The sequence below is a fragment of the Babylonia areolata genome, chromosome 11 (assembly GCF_041734735.1).
Source record: "Babylonia areolata isolate BAREFJ2019XMU chromosome 11, ASM4173473v1, whole genome shotgun sequence".
In the NCBI taxonomy this organism is placed as follows: domain Eukaryota; kingdom Metazoa; phylum Mollusca; class Gastropoda; order Neogastropoda; family Buccinidae; genus Babylonia; species Babylonia areolata.
The window spans coordinates 1,405,478-1,414,190 of NC_134886.1; the positions used below are offsets into that span (position 1 = coordinate 1,405,478).

Below are 8,713 nucleotides of genomic sequence, written 5' to 3' on the forward strand. Positions count from 1 at the left end.
GAAACAAGAAACAGAGAGAGGAGTGTACTTTCTCGCTCTGCTCTGTCTCTCCCTCTCCCTCTCTCCCTCCCCCTCTCTCCCTATCCCTCCCTCCCCCCTCTCTCTCTCTCACTCTCTCTGTGTTTTGAGAAGTGGCAGGTGCGTCCATATCACCCCGTGTTGTCTGTCATGGTAACCTAACTGGATGCATCACAACGCCATATCTTTGGGCATCTCCAATCAGGACACGCTCAATGGATATCCTCCAGTGAGGACACTGACCTCAACCCCCGTCCTTCCTTGGAGTGGCCGGGCCGATAACACTTTGCCAGCCATTGTTAGAATGTTGTTGTTGTTTGTTTTGTTCGGTTTCTTTGGGTATGGATCCCCACCCGTCCTCCCACCCCCACCGCCTTCAGAATATCCTAGAATAAATGCACTGTGTGAGCATGTGGGCCGTGTTTTCTTCTTTTCTTCTTCTTCGTGATTATCATGTTAATGAAAACCATCACCGCGTATTTCTTTCTGGGATTGAAAAAGTAAATAATCCAGCACTTCATTTCAGTGCCATGTCTTGTGTCGTGGCAGCTAGTGCCATGTCTTTGTAGTGCCATTCTTGTGTAGTGCAGCTAGTGGTCCATGTCTTAATGTCGTGCAGATGGTGTCCATGTCTTGTGTCGTGCAGCTTGTAGGAAAAGCATCTAATGAACATATAATACTGATGATTAGTAACAGACACTGGTTGGTTGGCAACAATCGTGTGTATGCATTATTGTAGGCACATTTGGCTGGTTGCAGGCGATCGGATGTTCTTTCGGATTTTATTCCTTATTATTGTTTTTGGTTTGTTTTGTCTGTTTGATCTTACAGTATTTTTGTTGGTTGTTTTCTGTCCCAGATTTGGAAAGAGACTTGCCGGTCTTGAGCTGATCGAAATTCGCCATCACCGTGTGGATTTGTTAGAACTGCACCCAAGGTGAGTGACAATGTTTCCAACGTGTGCGAGTGTCCGTGTGTGTGTGGTGTGTTTTGTGTGGTTTTGATTTTGGGGTGTGGTGAAAAATCAGATGTAAAAATAACAAATAATTCGCGGGAAAGTTTCAAAACCAAAGGGTTCTTTCTGTAATTCTGCCCCAAACCCAACCAGGGGGGGCAAATGGAAAGACCGGGCCGAAAACATGTGAACAATCGGGGCCAAAAGGGCCCCGTAACTGGGGCACTGGGGGCCGCTTTTCTTTTGTGCCATGGGACTGAACGAAATCACACAGGGGGTTTATGCCCTTGTCCCGGGGACACAAAATTTCCCCAAAAAGTTATGGGCCCCCAAGGTAAAGAATCATGTAAATGATCTATAAGTTCCCAAACATTATGGAAAACAAGGTATGAAACATTTTTAAATGATCTATTGTTCCCAAACAGTTTTGGACCCCCTGTAAAGATGCATTTTAAAAGATCTATTTGTTCCCAAAAATTTATGGGCCCAAGGGATGAATCCCTTTTAAATGATCTATTTTCCCAACAGTTAAAGGGCCACAAGGGGGGATCATTGTAAATGATCAAAAGGTTTTCCCAAAAAGTTTTTTGGAAACCCCGGTAAACCCCTTTGTAAATGATCTATTTGTGTTCCCCAAAAAGTTATGGACCATGTAGATGCATTTTTTTTATCTAGGTTTCCCAAATTTTTGGGCCTCAAAAATTATATGCATTTTAAAAGATCTTAGTTTTCCCAAAAAGTTTTGGGCCACAAGTTTTGATGCAAATTTTAAAAAATCTAAATGTTTTCCCCAAAAATTTTTTGCACCACTTGGATCTTGCACAATTTTCCCTTTTTTGGGGATGGTGACCCCAATTTTAAAATTTCCGCAAAAAATGTATATTGACCAAGGAACCCGGGGCCCCCACTGGGACAGGTGCTTTTTAAAGTAGGGCCCTGACATACACCATGAAAACATCTTTTTATTAAACCAAACAAAAGCACCAACTTTAAGACAAAGTGCTTTCCTTTTGGACCATGACATAGCCCACTGAAAAGGGCAGTGCTTTCCCTTTAGGGCCCTGACATGACACCCTGAGCAGGTTTCTTTTTATTTTAACCCCTGCTGAGCACACTTTTTGACCCGGTGCTTTCTAAAGTAGGCCATACAGACCTTTCTGATGACAGGTGGTTTCAAGAACCCAGGGCTAAAACTACTGATACAGGGGGTTTTTTTTAAGAAACCACTTTTTTTTGTCAATGACAAAACTACAACCATAATTTTAAAACCCCGGAAAAACAATAGTATTTTGTCTGCAATTTTTTTCCCTCAAATGCAGTTTCAAATTTTAAAAAGGGGAAAAGGCTTGATTTCCCCCACTCACCCTTTTTCAAAAAGGTCCATAAACCATAATTTTTTCAGCCTGCATTAAATTTAAAAAATAATAAAAATAAAAAAATAATAAAAGATAAAGTAGTTAAGCTTCTCTCGTTTCCTTTTTAAATAGAAAATTTATATATTTTAAAAATATAAATAAAAATATTTTTGTTTTGTGGTGTGTTGGTTGTGTGTTGTGAATTCCCCTAATTTATGAGGGAAAAAGGAGGGTGATTACGATGAAAGGGGACAAGGGTTTCAGGGGGGTCCCTTTTTTTTGGGGCTAGGAAAAAAGGCTGTACTCTAACCTTTCCCGTCATAAGTATAAGAAACTCCGGGGCAAACTGGGCATTTCAAGGCTTCAAAAGAAAAACCCCCCTCTTGCCAACCTTTTTTTTCCCCCCCCCACAGGGTTTGAAACACGCCTCCCGTGTGGGCGCCAAATTTAGGGAAAACACCTTTTTTTCTGGGCCCACGTTTTTTAAAACCGGGGGCCATCGCACTCTATTTTAGTAGGGAAAAATTTCCCCCTCACCAAATCCCCTGGAACCTTTTTCGCTGCTTCGCCATTTCCTGATAGGGCCCTGGCTTCTCTCTGCCAAAATCGATAAATTTTTTCCCTTTAGGGGTAGGTTTAACGCTCCCAAAACCCTCTCTTCTTGAAAAGACATCGGGTGAAAAATTTTTCTGCTTAACAAAGCGGGTCCTAGGTTTTGGGGAAGTTGACCCTGGACAACAGCCTAAAGGGACGGAAACGCCACCAAATTGGGCCGGGGTTTGGTTTTATAATCCCGTACAAACAAGGATTGGGAAAACCCTTTTTCTGGTACAGAATGTGTACCATGTGGGTGGGGTTTTCCCTTCAATGGGAAGGGTCTCTCTCTCTCTCCTCCCTCGTTCCCCTCTTTCTCTCTCCCCTGTCCCTGTCTCTCTCTGTCTCTCTCTCCTCTTTCCCGTCTCCCTGTCTTTCTCTGTCTCTGCCTGTCTGTCTGTCTGTCGTCCCGTTTTCTCGCTCTCCCCCTCTCCCCTCCTCTCTCTCCTAGCAATCGGGAAACTATCCTCCGATGGGGGTGAAAAGGGAAATTTGAAATGAATCAATTTTCAGGAAAAAAGAAAAAGAGGAGAGAAGGGGAAAGGGGAAAAAGAGAAAAAATGAATGAATATGAAAGGGGAATAGCAAGGGCATGCTTTTTTTTATCCCCCCAGGGGAAAAAATTCAACAAAAATAAAAAAATAAAAAATGAAACCCCCCCCCCCTTCCAAAAAAAAAAACAAAAAAAAAACCCCCCCCAAACCCCAAAAAAACCCCCCCACACACATTTCTCACACAAACACACACACCGCGGCGCCACCCCCCCCCCTCCCCCCCGAAAAAAACAAAACACACAACACACAAACCCCCACAACCCCCACCATAAACCATCCCTTACCATTCAACTCTCACTAAATACCCTGTACATGGGTCAAGAGAGAGAGAAAAAAGAGAGAAAGAGAAAGAGAAAAGAATTAATCTTAAAAACATTTCTGAAGGGAAATGAATAACAACAAATATGTTTACATCATCTAGCCCCTTTAAAGGGGAAAAGGGAAAAAGAAAAAATATAAAGGGGGAAAAAAAATTTTTGAAACAGAAAAGCGGCCGACACATACACCCCCAATTTTCTTTTAGCTTATTTGCCCCTTTCCCGGGTTTTCGGGGAAAAGGGGGCGGGTAGTTTTTTAAAGTCCCTTTCCCATCAGAATTTCTAGAAAAAACCCCAAGGGTTTTTTTTACATCCTTCAAATTTTTGTTTTTTTTTTCTTTTTTCTGTCCCCCTACCTTTTTGTCTTTTTTGTCTGGGCCCTTTCCTTTCGTCCCCTCAGCTCTGTCGGGCTCTCTTGTCTTTTAATATAATCCTTTCTCTCCCCTCGGGCCGTTTGGGTTTTTTTTTGTCTCCCTCTACATCGCATTCCCTTTTGTGTGTGGTTTTGTGTGGGTTGTTGGTTCGTGGCTGTGTTTTTTGGGGTTTTCTTTTGTGTGTGTGTCTAATCAGTTTCCCCAGGGCGGAAAAATTTAACCCCTTTATTTTATGTAACCCCAAAACGTCAAACGTCGGGGCAACCCATATACCCCACCAAAACCACTGAAGCAAAAGGGGGTAATGTAAACTCCCGTCCCGGGGTTTTGATCTGTGTATCAAAGGGTTTCCCCGGCCTTAGATCTAGCTACTTTTTTTTTTTTCAACCGCGATCAACTTCACCGGATGGGGGCCCGGGGCCCTAACCTTCAGCAGGATCACCATTTAGGAAAAAAAGGGGGATAACTCTGCCTTGCACACTTCCCTTGGCCTGGAAAACCTTTATGGGGTGACATCCCACCAAGTTTTTTTCACCGCGTTTGTCACAATCGTTTTTCTGCATTAGAATTGGACTTTTCCCTTCAGGGGTTTTGGGCTTTTTTCCCAGGGGGAGGACGGGCAACAGTAAAGAAGGGTTTCCCTTTTCCGCCATTTGGGGGGAATTCCTTTTCACGGTTTTGGGAAAGGGTTGGGAAGGAAAAGGGGGGATTTTAGTCCCTTTTTGTGTGTAAACTTGGCTGGGGAAAAGGGGGGATAAAGTCCTCTTGTGTGAAGGGTTCATGGAAACGGGGTCAATCCGGGGTGTGTGTAAGGCTTGGGGTGGCAAGGCGGGAAATAGCCCCCTTTGTGTGTAAGGCTTGGCTTGGAAAAGGGGGGAAAATTTTTCCTCTGTGTTGAAAGGGTTGGGTTGGAAAGGGGGATTTAGCCCCCTTTTGGGGTTAAACCCTTCATGGAAAAAATCGGGAATAGTCCTCGGGGTGTGGAAAAGGTTTCCCTGGCCCAAAAGGGGGATCCCCCCCCTGTGATGTGGTTTAAATTTGGGTGGGAAACGGGATCTATTTCCCCTTGGTTTTTAAGGGGTTTGGGATGGAAAAAGGGGGTCTAGTCCTCTTTTTGTAAGGCTTTGCCCTGGAAAGGCGGGAAACTAGTCCTCTTTATTGGGAAAAGGGTTTTGGGATGGCAACGGGGTCTCCTCTCCCCCGCCATTTTGGGCCTTTTTTAAAAAAGGCCCCACCTGGGGGGGGGAAGAAAACAAACGTGTAAATTGCCTTCCCCAAGGGGACCCGCATCTGGGCCCAAACGTTGACCACTATCACAATTTCCCCGCCAAAAAAAAGGGTTCCCCGTCGCGGGGGTCCTTTACCCCCATTTCCTTCCCGCCTGAGGGGTTTTTGCGAACGATTTTTCTGTTTTTTTTTTCTAATTTCCAGGGTAACTATCTTTTGTTTTAGTATCAAAACAAAGGGGTGTAGTGTGTGCTGGGTAATCAGGGGGCTTGGTTGCTGTAACCTTGGGTCTTGATTGTGTGCTTATAAACATGGGGTCTTTATTGGTGCTGGGTAAAAGGAACTTGGGTTTGTGCTGGGTAACCATGGGGTCTTGATTGTGTGCTAAATCATACTTATTTTGGGGCTTTAATCATGGGGAATTGGGTTGGGTGCTGTTTTAACCCAAAAGGAAAAAACCCCGACTTTCTTTGGGGAAAACCTGGGGTCTTATTTTGCTGGATAATTTAGGGGTTTGATTGTTGCTGGTAATCAAAGGATTTTTATTGTTCTTATAACCATGGACTTGATGTGTGCTGGGGTAACCAAAAAATTTTGATTGTTCGGATAATCATGGGGTCTTGATTGTGTGCGGATAATCATGGGTCTTGATTGTGTGCGTATAACCAAAGGGAAACTTGACTGTGTCTGGGTAATCATGGGCTTGATTGTTGCATAACATGGGATCTTATTGTGTGCTGGATAACCATGGGACTTATTGTGTCTGGATAAACCAAAGGGGAACTTATTTTTCTTTGGGGAAAAAATTGGGGTCTTTATTTTGGCTGGGAAAACAAGGGAAAACTTATTGTGTGCTGTAAAATCAAATCTTTTATTGTGTCTGTAAAAACAGGGGTTTTTTGACTTGGGGCGGGGTAAACATGGGGTCTTATTGGGTTTCGTAAATCGGGTTTTTGGGTTGGGGTTTTGGGGGGGGTTTTAATCATGGATCTTATTGGTCTGGGTAAAACATGGGGTTTTTTGATTGTGTGCTGTATAATCCTGGGGCTTGAGGGTTTATGTCATTAAGAGGGGTTGCTCACCCCTCCAAGGTCGAGGGGGTCCCAAAGGGGAGGAAGGGCAAAACTTTAAAAACAACAACCCAAATACAACAACAAAATTTCCCTAGAATCCAATCTTCCCCTTTTAAAATTTAATTTTGTCTTTTTTTTTTTGTGAGGGAAAAATCCCTTGATATAAAATATAAAATAAATAAAAAATTTTTATAATATATTTAAAATAAAATATATATATATATATATAAATAAAGAGAGAGAGAGAGAGAAGAGAAGGAAGAAGAAGAGCAAAGGCTTTTTAAAAAAATTTTCTTCACCATAAAAATTTCATAAACGTTCTCCCTTCTTTCCCCCCCAAATTTGTGGTTTGGGGGGGGGGGGGGAAAAAACTGGGTGGGTGATCCCGGGAAAAAAGTTCGGGGCCTGTGTCCCTCCCCTTGGGGGGATCTGGGTTTATCATCAAAAGTTCAGGCCCGTCAACAAGTACGTGTCAGGGGCCCAAACCCCTAACGCTGGCAGGGTGGGGGAGGTTTGGGAAAAAAGGGGGGGGGGGGGGGGGGATCACAAACAGCAAGGGGGAAAAACGCACACTACCCTGCTGGCCCTTTCCAATTTTGTTTTAGAAATTTAAGGGGTGACGCCAACACTTTCCGCACCTTCACCTTGCTTTTAGTGTTTTCTGTCCCGTCACCTGCGCTGCTTCTGTGGCATTACTCCAACACCGTTCACCCGAGTCCTCCCCCATACACACACCTGGGTTCATCCGTCGGCTGTCCACCGGGAACTGTAGATGTTAGGTCTCACCAGGAAGCCACACATCTGAGGAGACCCCGCGCTGCTGCTGAGTCACTTCAGTGGTGTTCACGTGTGCCTGTTCTCATTTAACGTACACAGGACACCACATACTAAGCCCCATACTGACGACAATAATGGCTCAGTCGCGGAGCCATACTGAGTGAGCACACCCCTCCCCCCTCCCCGAAGTGGAGACTGCCACCGGGTCCCCTCAACAACAGCCCCCTATGGTCTGTCTGTATGTATATCGATACTGTCACCATCGCCAGTGTTGTCATGGTTCGTTTGGTCTATGTATGTATGTATGTATGTATGTCAAACTGTCACCATCGCCAGTGTTTTCATGGTTCGTTTGGTTTGTCTGTATGTATGTCAAACTCTCCTCTTCGTCTCCGTCACCTTCTCTCTCTCTCTCTCTCTCTCTCTCTCTCTCTCTCTCTCTCTCTCTCTCTCTCTCTCTATCTATCTCTCTATCTATATATATATATATATATATATATATATATATATATATATATATATATATAAAACAATTGTCATCTGTGCTGATCAGGCAACCCAGTTTCCCTTGCAACACCTGTGGGAAGTGTTGTGCATCCAAAATCGGCCTCTTTTCCCATGTGAGGACACACACTGACAGACACAGACCTGCGTACTCATCCCTAGTTCTCTCTCTCCCTCTCTCTGTCTTTCTCTCTCTCATTCTTCTCCTCCCACCCTCCCTCTCACTCTCTCTTCTCCACCACACACACCCTCTTTCTCCCCCATCCTTCTACAACCTCTCCCCCACCCACACCACACTAATGGCCATGAAATCCTACCTCCCCGCCACCCACACAATCCCCACACCCACCCCTTTCCACTCCATACGACATCCGGTCTTCCCTTCACCCCCCCACCCCACCACCCCTTCCACCAGCCGCCCACACAGCAGGAGTTAGCTCCACCATGGTTCCGGCCCGCCTAGCCAGGGGAGGTAATGGCTTGAAAGCGTGTCAGTTACGCTCCGAGTCCATCTGTTGGTAACTCATCCCTCTTATGTTTTCTGCCCTGCCCCCCTTTCCCCAGCGGAACTATCGCTTCGATCTGGACTGCCGTTTGGAAAAGAAGAAAGAGAAGGAGAAGTCGTAGTAGTGTAGTAGTAGTAGTAGTAGTAGTAGATGTTGTTGCAGAAGAAGAAGGAGAAGTAGAAGAAGAAGAAGAAGGAGGAGGTGAAGAAGAATAAGAAGAAGAAAAAGAAGGGTAATAGTAGTAGTAGTAGTAGTACTACTACTACTACTACTACTACTACTAGCAAAACATGGCCGACTGCTCTGTACATTACAAAGATCGACGAACAAAACATAGAATTTCAACACTACAGTGACAATGACGAACAAAACATGGAATTTCAACACTAAAGTGACAAATGACGAACAAAACATGGAATTAATTTTCAACACTACAGTGACAACTGACGAACAAAACAT

At 44.3% G+C, this 8,713-nt stretch overlaps 1 protein-coding gene across 1 annotated transcript in view; it reads left to right on the forward strand.

The window, feature by feature from the left end:
- Positions 1-863: 863 nt before the first annotated feature.
- The window catches only part of LOC143287267 (G-protein coupled receptor dmsr-1-like), a 243,341-nt gene continuing 235,491 nt past the window's right edge, over positions 864-8,713 (forward strand). The window contains exon 1 of the mRNA XM_076595211.1: positions 864-955. The gene's annotated coding sequence lies outside the window, so the exon portion shown is untranslated. The remainder of the gene's footprint in view (positions 956-8,713) is intronic.